The sequence below is a fragment of the Perissodus microlepis genome, chromosome 6, assembly GCF_051167445.1.
Source record: "Perissodus microlepis isolate ML-2025 ecotype Zambia chromosome 6, ASM5116744v1, whole genome shotgun sequence".
Classification (NCBI taxonomy): domain Eukaryota; kingdom Metazoa; phylum Chordata; class Actinopteri; order Cichliformes; family Cichlidae; genus Perissodus; species Perissodus microlepis.
This window is the reverse complement of record NC_140466.1, coordinates 39,873,173-39,883,877: the sequence shown is the minus strand read 5'-3', so window position 1 is coordinate 39,883,877 and position 10,705 is coordinate 39,873,173. Positions and strand designations below refer to the sequence as shown.

The window sequence follows — 10,705 nt, the reverse complement described above, 5'->3', positions numbered from 1 at the left end:
ATTTTTATGCTGATTTTTTCCCTTTTTTCCATATGAGCTTACCTGCGATAGCTTCTGGACACTTATGGATCATTAGGACTAAAGTGTTCTTAACAGAAACAGCAACATTTTTATAGTCACCTTATCCTCAGCGCTCCGTGTGTCTGTGGCCTAGACACAGCTGAAGCCTGATTACAGCGTCTGGGCACCGAACAGCCTCAATAGCCTGGAAAGGTGCTAACCGCTAGGCTAACTAGCAACAAGATGCCTTCCCTCTCCACAGATGACTACCACAGCCTCCTGCAGAAGATTGCAGTACTGGAGACAAAAATTCATCGCTTAGAAGTAAACGTGGAGGTAAATGGACTGTGTGGAAATGAAACAACCTTGCCTTTGATTCAAAACAATGGCGATGAGCAAGCTAGTACACAGCTAAGGAGCACAGATAACATGACCAAGAAAGTAGACTTTGTGCACTATTATGAATCCTCAAGCGATAATCCCCCCTTGGACTGTCTTGGTACAAAACCAAGACATAAATCATGTCTCCTAGAAGAGGGAGGACGTATCACAGGCAGGGCACAGCGAGCTGAAATCTCTGAAACCGACTGGCCTTCACTTCCTACGAGACAGAGAAGCTCTTCTACCCCTGTATACGAGAGGAAACAGGACTGGACAACCGTGAATAGGAAGGTTAACAACAAACCTCCAAAACAACTGAATGTGAAACTGCACAACAGATTTGCTCCACTATCAAAGGACCCTGGATCTATATTGGACAACCATCCATCTAAAAGTAGCGAAGTAAGGTCCGAAAATCTTTTGAAAAGTAAAAGGCCACAGGGAAAGCTAAAGGCTAGGCCTGAAACTCTGATTGTGGGTGACTCTGCCGTAAAGGATGTACAAAGGATGTGCGGTAAGAACACTAAAGTCCTCTGCTTTCCTAACGATATGGTCAACAACCTGAAGGAGAGAATTCTTCAAATTGAAGATGAATATCCAACTGTGACAAACATTGTTCTGCATACAGGGTCAAACGATGTGTCCAAACAACAGTCGGAGGTTCTGAAACGGGACTTTACTGGATTATTAAATACTGTAAACTCTCTGAATGCAGCTGTATTCATCAGTGGACCTGTACCGCCGGTCAGAGGAGGAGACGAGAGATTCAGCAGGTTGTTTACACTGAATAAATGGCTTGTATCAGCATGTGCTGACCACTCAGTGCATTTTATCAACAACTTTAATATTTTTTGGGAACGCAGGCATCTGTTTAAAGCAAATGGATTTAATTTTAACAAGTCAGGGGTGAAACTGTTCACCTCCAACTTGTTTTATTCCATACGCCATCCATCTGTGCTTGGTGCCAAGGCTGAGATAAACGAGGAGTTATCTCATAAAGAGGAACAAACAGTACTCTAAGAACAGACAAAGCCCAGCAGAAACCTTGAGGAGGAGCTCCATCTGCCCCCACCCGGGAAAAGCCTCAGAAAGGAGAGACATCTGAGGCAAGAAGAGGGGTCCCTATTTGCCTCTAACTCTCTCAACAACACCAACGACCAGGACCAGGACCAGGGACCACGATCTTCCCCAGTCCCCCAAACCCCTGACAGGCCATCACCCCCATCACCCTCCTCCCCCTCCCTTTCTCCCTCCTCCCCACACCTGAAATTCACTGAGGAGATGATGGAGCGGGTCAATGCTGGGCTCAGATCTACCCCCCGGCCCAATCCCTTTTTGTCCCCCATAAACCCCCCACCAGAGCAGCCAAAGGTTCGCCATCGAGCCCCGCCCTCAACAGAGCAATCGAGGTCACATTGCCCAGCCTCGCCCCCCTTAGTTCCTCCTTACCACCTTCATGCTCTGTCTCCGCAGTCTGATGTGTGATGTGTGGAGGGTCCGGGCTGCGAGGATTATGGCAGTGGTGACTTTTCCCAGAAGAAGCTGGGACCCTGTTTACTAGAAGGTTTTAAAATCTCTATACTTTCAGGTGACAGAAGGAGACATGTGGCCTGGTCAAAACACAGAGAGCTGCACTCTAAAAGATCTTTAAACATAGTAAACATACCTTGTGTGCCACAGACTGCTCCCAAACACGAGGGGACAAGTAATGCCTCTAAAACACTTAAGTTGGCTTTATTAAATGTTAGATCTTTAGCTGGGAAAACATTTTTAATTAATGATTTAATCACTGAGCACAGCCTTGATTTTATGTTTTTAACTGAAACTTGGTTGGACCAAATTAATAGTGGAGCTGTTCTCATCGAGACGACCCCTCCTAACTACAGTTTTATCAGTGAGGCCAGGGTGAGCAGGAGAGGAGGAGGGGTTGCTGTCTTATTTAATGAATCATTTCAATGTAAGCAGCTATCTCCTGGAAGTTTTCAGTCTTTTGAATATGTGGCTTTACAGCTGAAGGCCCCATCCAAAGTTGTGTTTCTTAGTGTTTACAGGCCTCCCAAATACTGCACAGACTTTTTTAATGACCTCAGTGAACTGCTGTCTGTGATCTGTGTTGATTTCGACTGTGTAATTATTGTTGGGGATTTTAACATCCATGTGGACAACCCTCAGGACAAAGGGACTAAAGACCTGAGTAACACTCTGGGCAACTTTGGGCTGACTCAGCATGTAACAGAGGCCACACATAATAGAGGACACACTCTTGACCTACTGATCTCCAAGGGCCTGAGCATTTCAAACATTACTGTGTCTGATGTGGGCCTGTCTGATCATTACTGTGTTTTCTTTGAAAGTAAAATCTCAGCCCACACAAATATATCAACAGCAGTGATCACAAAACGGTGTATAACTGAATACAGTAGTGAGATCTTTAACCAGGTCTTCCCATTAACACCTGACCTGTCCAGAGGTTCAGTCAATGAGCTTGTCAATAGCTTCAATGCAAAAATGTTAAATGTAATGGATACAATTGCTCCCATTAAGGTGAAGGTTATCTCTGGAAGGAAAAAGTCTCCATGGAGAAACTCCACACTAGTGAAAAATGAAAAAAGAGAGTGTAGGAAAGCTGAGCGCAGATGGAGAAAAACAAACCTCCAGGTTCACTATGACATCTATAAAAAGAAACTTCACAATTATAATTTACAACTGAGGAGTGCAAGAACGTCCTACTTCTCTGACATCATCACTAAAAACAGTCATAATGCTCGGGTCTTATTTTCTACAGTTGACAGGCTAACAAACCCTCCTGTGCCAGTGGCAGCTGAACTTCATTCAACCATGGCCTGCAATGACTTTGCCAAATTCTTCACAGAAAAAATCCAAAAGATTAGACAAGCAATTGGTACATCAACAGCAGATCCAGACTATGTACTGTGTCCACCGAAAAACTGTTTAAACACCGTAAAACAGTTTCACCCTATCAACAGCAAAGACCTGGAGGACATCTTAGGTCAACTGAACTCCTCCTCTTGCTGTTTAGATGTCCTGCCAACAAGTTTCTTCAAAAAGGTCTCAAAGACTTTAGAGTCAGACCTGTTACAGATCGTCAACTTTTCTTTAATGTCAGGTGTGTTTCCGGAACCACTAAAAACTGCTGTAATAAAACCTATACTGAAAAAGGACAATCTTGACAAGACACAAATGAACAACTGCAGGCCGATCTCAAATCTCCCATTTTTAAGTAAGATCATTGAAAAAGCAGTTTCTCAACAGCTCAATTACTTTTTAAAACAGAATAACTGCTATGATGCCTTCCAGTCAGGTTTTAGACAGAACCACAGCACTGAAACTGCTCTGACCAAAGTGTTCAATGACATATGTCTGAACACAGACAGTGGAAAAATGTCAGTCTTAGTTTTACTGGATCTCAGTGCAGCATTTGATACAGTTGACCACAACATATTACTCAAACGACTGGAGAACTGGACAGGTCTTTCAGGAACTGTACTAAACTGGTTCAAAACATACTTAGAAAACAGGAAATACTTTGTATCAATAGGTAACTTCACATCTGAGCAGACAAGTATCACATGTGGAGTTCCCCAAGGTTCCATCTTGGGACCCCTTCTGTTTAACATTTACATGCTCCCACTGGCACAGATTATAAAGAACAACAAAATAAACTATCACAGCTATGCAGATGACACACAAATATATATCACAATGTCACCAGGAGACCGAGGCCCTGTACAGGCTCTTGGTAAATGCATTGAGGAAATTAATGATTGGTTGTGCCACAATTTTCTCCAGCTAAACAAAAACAAAACTGAAGTAATAGTCTTTGGCGCCAAAGAAAAACGATTACAGGTCACCAGAGAACTTCAATCTATACACCTAAAAACCACAAACCAGGCGAGAAATTTGGGTGTAGTGATGGATGCAGACCTAAACTTAGAAAAACACATTAAGACAATAACAAAATCAGCTTACTATCACCTCAAGAATATATCAAGGATAAAAGATCTGATGTCTCAACAGGACCTGGAAAAACTAGTCCATGCATTCATCTTTAGCAGGCTTGATTGCTGTAACAGCATCTTTACAGGTCTACCTAAAAAATCAGTCAGACAACTACAGCTCATTCAGAACTCTGCTGCTCGAGTCCTCACTAAGACCAAAAAAGTGGACCACATCAGTCCAGTTCTGAGGTCTTTACGCTGGCTGCCTGTCCGTCAGAGGATAGACTTTAAAGTTCTGATGCTGGTCTATAAAGCTCTGAATGGTTTAGGACCAAAATACATCAGTGACCTCCTGACCCAGTATGAACCTTCCAGGTCCCTCAGGTCATCTGGATCCGGTCTTTTATCAGTTCCCAGAGTCAGAACCAGACACGGAGAAGCTGCATTCAGCTTTTATGCTCCATATATCTGGAACAAACTCCCAGAAAGCCTCAGATCAGCTGAAACACTCAGTTTATTTAAATCCAGGTTGAAGACTCACCTGTTCTCAGCTGCATTTGAATAAAGCACCAAATCCACACTTTTAAGCTTAAATTTCAAAACGTACATTTTAACTACTGATTTTATCTATTGTTCTGATTTTATCTGTTTTGATTTTATATACTGTTTTGTTTGTTTGTTTGTTAATTAGTTAGTTTGTTTGTCTGCTTGTTTTAATCAATTTTAAATCATGCTTTTTATTTGTTTTTGTTTCTAATGTCTCTGTAAAGCACTTTGAATCACCTTGTTGTTGAATTGTGCTATACAAATAAACTTGCCTTGCCTTGCAAACTTGCCTTGCCTTGGACCCCAGATTCAGAAAGCTGAAGGTTTTAGCTCCTGAAGATGGCATCAGAGTGCAGTGGACTGTTGAAGTGCTTGCTGTCAAAGAAGCAAATGCTGGGACACATGAGCATGCAAAACTGCAGACGGCCAATGGTTCAGGTATAATTGAAAAGACTTCTCTGGACACCCTCCTTGAGTTTGACACAGACAGTCAGGGTGAAAATGGAAGAAGCATCTAAGGAGGACCAAGATGTCCAAGTTGTGAGAAGTGAAGTACTTTAAAAAGGCCACAGTCTCTAAAAAGGATGATCCTCTTAAATGGTTGAGCAAAAATGAGGGACATTCCCTCACACTATCAAAGCTAGGTAGATCTTTTCTGTGCATTCCTGCAACCTCCACCCCATCAGTCTTCTCCGCAGCAGGGAACATCTGCTCTCAAAAGATAGCAAGCCTTTCGGCATAACATGTAGAAAAGCTAACTTTCCTGGCTATGAACAAGAATCTTGAGTAGATTGGGACTATATAGTCAGAGTGTAGTAAAGTTCAATATAGTTGTGAGCACTGAGCAGAAAATGCACTTTTGTTATATTGGTTTTCGCCAACTGGGGCAGGGAGCCGGATGAAGGAGCTGGTCGTCTGGTCGATGTCTGGGCTGGGCCTCCCTGCTGCTGCAGGACCCAGGGGCGGTCTGCTTGTTTCCATCCCAGAGTAAAGAAAACCTTCTCCTGGATCTGGGGGTGGATTGCCCCTCTGGGGGTGCTGGTGCCTGGACCTGGGAGTATGGATTGGGGACGGTGAGTGAGTGTAATACGTTCATTTCTGTGTGTCTCCATGTTGGGTGAATGCTGAGTATTTGTGTGTATGTGTGTGCCTTTTTGTCTGTGTCAGGTCAGGTCTTAGACTCCACCTCTCTGGGAACGTCTCTCTTTGGTTGGCTGCTGCCTCTAAACATATCATGCATTATTAGTACTGTATGCTGCTCAGTAACATTCAATGTTTATTATTCTCTTTTACTGATGCTTATGGTGGTTGTTGCTGTGGTTTCCCTGCTGTGTTGTTTGCTTTGTGCTTGTTTTTCTTCAGCAGGTGGTCAAGCAGATTTTCTGTGTCTTTTCTCCCTCCTATCCCTCTTCTCCTCACATTTTGTTTCCCTCTCCTTCAGTTAACTCTTTTCCCAACTTTTTTTTTCTTCTTTCTCTTTTCCGTACCCCAGTCCTGTCTGTTCTGATTGTAATAACTTAAAATTAAATAAATAAATAAAAATCGAATACACTATGACAATCGAGTGGACCAGTATAGCAAAAGCTGTAGCGTTCCACTTGGAAAAATAAATCTGTTTGTGCTTATTGTCCTGGCCTTTTGACAATAATTCTGATTGCTACAGTGCTGGACAGAAAAGGCAAATAAATAATAAATAAATAAATAAATAAATAAATAAATAAATAAATAAATAAATAAATAAAAAGTTTCTGGGCTGTGAAGAACAAACTAACAGCTCAATACTTTCTGGACATTTTAGGTTAAACAATGAGTAACACAGCTAGTAACAAAATGTAGATTTAGGTGTAGATAAAATGTAAAAAGTACAAAAATTAGTTCACCAACAGAAAAATTAGAAGCAATTACAAAACCCTCTGTAACCAGCTGGGGCTAATTTTAAATCATAAATAACACAATGTGAAATTTAAAATTCAGGGTTTTTTTTTTGGCCCAGTCACGTTTCAAGTAAAAAAAAGTAGAATGGCAATGCAAATTTCTATGTACGTAGATAGAAATTAGAAAGAAATTTGTAAATCTTTGCTCTCTGATTTGCAACAGATTTGTCAGCCTTGCATTGACAGTTAATCACTATATTATCACAGACAGATTGCATATAATTCCAATCTTGACTGCTTTCAGTGAAAAATTGAGAGCAGGCTCACTCCGTCTTGACTCACCAAAGTTGCTTTTAATACAGCAGCTGACAGCAAGACGTCACAGACTTCTTCAGTTCAGAAGCAAAAAGATTGCAAGTTGCAGTACATGGATTGCACATGGTTGGTTATGCCATGGGCTCCAACTACTGTTTTCTCTAGTCCATTTCCATCATCAATGTAGAACTTTATACTGGTGCTTTACAGATTGGAAAGGTCATATGCGAAGACGTAACACAAAATGTTCCTTATGATCAGGTCACACATTAATGAAATTCATCAACTGTTGGCAAAATAACAAAAAAGTCACTCATTTTAATAAGTTATTGTAGAGGAAGAACAGAATTTGCCACAGTGGCCATCTGTTTTTCCAGCTCTAGTAAACACATCCAACCCCATTCAAATTTCAAATCTGCTGTGTGACTTGGTCAGTTTACATTTTTTTTGAAAATTCCAGGCATGCACCATTAGTCAGTAATATTGCCATATTACCATTTAACCAGAATATTATTCTTGTCATAGTGGAATGGCTTCTGCAAAAGCATTTAGACCATCAAGGGACACTGACAGCATTTCCCACAAGCAAACAGAACTGTATTGATTGAATTTACAATAAGCATGGAATCAATCAAACTGCATCACATCCATCACTCTGGACTGGAAACCATCCCATTCTGAATAACAGCACTGTATTGTTTTGATCTATCAGCCTAATCCACTCTGTGTATGTATGTTTTCATTTAGTCATTTTCAAATGTGTGTGTGTGTGTGTGTGTGTGTGTGTGTGTGTGTGTGTGTGTGTGTGTCCTCTCCAGTGTTCTGACCACATACGCTGTGGTCTCCATCCCCTCCAATCATCAGTTACTCAGCTGTATTGTTATCTTTATAATCAAGCATTGCACTGTACATTGTAGACAATGAACAAAGACCTACACTTTTGCATAATAGGATTCACCAATCATCATAAACCTTCTAGCAAGAAACAAGAAATATGAGTGTGAGTAAGAGAATGGGAGAGTTGATAAAATACAATAACCACACATCATAATGATGCATATCTCCCTAAAAGGAGGGAAACTATTCAGCAAGAAGGAAATGCTGTTCAACAAGAAGACAGTATTGGGTAAGATTCAACCATATTCCTGAAAAGCTAAAATCACACCAGAATAAGAAGAATCCAGTCCATGTACCACTAAAAGTCAAATCACCCATATGTATAAGTAGTAATGCTGGCATAGTGGCCTAAGTAATTATTAGCAGACAGCTTCTCGAAACAGCTTTAATGAGTGCACTTATTTCTTGTCAAAGCGAGATAAACTAATTGGTGACAACCCCTAACTGGCTTAAACTAATTGTTGTACCAAATAAATCACTTCTATCTCTAATTTGCAGCTGACATTGTTGCCATTGTTACCACAGAAGAAAATCAATGTTCTTCTAAGTTTTGGTAAACAGTCAGAAAAACAGACTGGCTTTATTTGAGCTTTGTCCAAGCCCTTCAGTTTTCTATTATCTCTGTTTTATCTCTCTAGCGCCAAATGACAATAACATTTTTCTCAAGGCACTTTATATTGTAACGTAAAAACCCTACAATACTGCAAAGAATACAGAGAAAACCTCAACAATCATATGATGACCTGTGAGCAAATGACAGCGGGAAGGAAAAATTCCCTTTTCAGAGGAAGAAACCTCTGGCTGAACTACGCTCAGGGAGGGGCGGCCATGTGCCGCGACCGGCTGGGGTGAGTGGAGGAAGACAGGACAAAGACATGCTGTGAAAGAGAGCCAGAGATAATTAAATGCAGAGTGATGTATAAACACTGTGAGTGAAAAAGGTGACTGAAGAAAAAAAACAGTGCATTACGGCAATACCATCAAGTGTTTAGATTTTTATTTTTTCAAATAAATAAATTAAGTGTTAAAAAAGCATACTGCAAAAATGATTTTGTTTTTAACTTATTTTAATTTTTTAACACGTACACTTCAGTGGACATTAGGAGTTCATTGACTGCAAATGTGAAACAAACCAAATTCGAGAGCTGATTATGGAAATTAAAATCTTTGTAAGCCGGATATGGTAAATATACTGGTTCTTATATGTATAGTGCCTTTCTACTCTGAGCACTCAAAGCACTTTACACAACTTGCCTCATTCACACAAGCACTTTTTTCTATGTTCTATGTAAGTGCTTCTATCTACCATTCACACACATTCATACTTGGAAGAATGCATGGGAGAGGAACTTGGGGTTAGTATCTTGCCCAGGAATATTTGGCATGCAGACTGGAAAAGACAGGAATCAAACCACCAACCTTTCAATTATTAGGTAACCTGCTGTACCACCTGAGCTACAGATATCAAAGCATGTTTAACATAATTACATAAACACATCATAAAAAAGTAGATCAACTTAGAAGTCACTGACATTTCGCTAGCTGTAGGCCACTGCTCTAGGAACAACTGATTACACTGGGCTTCCTATTTCACAAAAGTCCAATCATTTATGATACCTGAGGAAGCACTGTGTTTTCTTGGAGACACAAGGAACATTTGGCATTTCACATATCTCACATATGTTTTACTGTTGCGCCCAGGCCTTCTGCACATGGAGGTCCCTGGATTGTTAACCATTTCAGTCAAGTGGACTGAACCATATTTTCTTAATCTCTTGTCTGGTTGAAGCTTCCTTTTCTTTATTTCTGGAGAGAACTCTTCATCACCTGAATCATTCAGACCTGTTTCACATGTTTGCCCCTTGTTCATCAGTTCCTCGGCCAAGACGAGCTTGAACTCCAGGTACTTGGAGGGGATCTTCTCAGCTCCCCTCCAGGTACTTGGAGGGGATCTTCTCAGCTCGTTTCAAGACCTGGTAGTCTTGTCAGTACTGAAGCAGGGAATTGATAAAGGCCAAATCAATGCGATTGCAGTATGGTGCAAACAGTCCACATCTTGGTCTGGCAAGATATTCTGAGAAGAAGCTGAGTATGTGATCACATAGGTCAACCCCTCCTATGTTGATATTATATTCTGCAACCATTGCAGGTCTTGGGACTTTGATTTGCCTCTATTCTTCTTTTGACCATCTGGGATAGATATCTTGGGGCTAAATTCCATGGGCGGTGTCATGACAAGAGGCTTGTTGTCAATCCATTTGGCAACTGCTATTTCATCAGGTCTCTATACAATCATTTCTGATGGCCCTTTTGTTCTCAGGATGACGTCAGCGTTGAGGTGGCACTCTTTTGGGATTTAATTCTTTTAAATTGTTCCAATACCAAGTAGGGATGGGTACTGGTATCCGGTGCCATTATGGCACCGGTTCTGACATAAACGGTAGTAACCAGACCAAAAAAGCAGTGCACATTTCGGTGCTTTTTTTTTTTCCTGAGATGTCATACACTTTGGATTCTAGCCAATAATTTTACCTTTGCAAGGATAGTAGGTGGGCCCAGGTACTGTGCAAAGGATTTAACACCTTCTGACGACGAACCTGGTGACACATAGCGTTTTTTTAAAAGCCGAGAAATGCACCAAGTTAGCAACTTCCCCCAAGAACCCGAAGAGTAGAGTCCTGGCCCCTAGCCCTGCTAGTGTAGCAGAAATGATGACGGGTGATGATGGCAGCA

The 10,705-nt window shown here is 41.1% G+C and overlaps 1 pseudogene; it reads left to right on the top strand.

Moving 5' to 3' along the window:
* Positions 1-492: 492 nt before the first annotated feature.
* On the top strand, positions 493-3,053 carry LOC146386247 (uncharacterized; annotated as a pseudogene).
* The last annotated feature ends 7,652 nt before the right edge of the window (positions 3,054-10,705 follow it).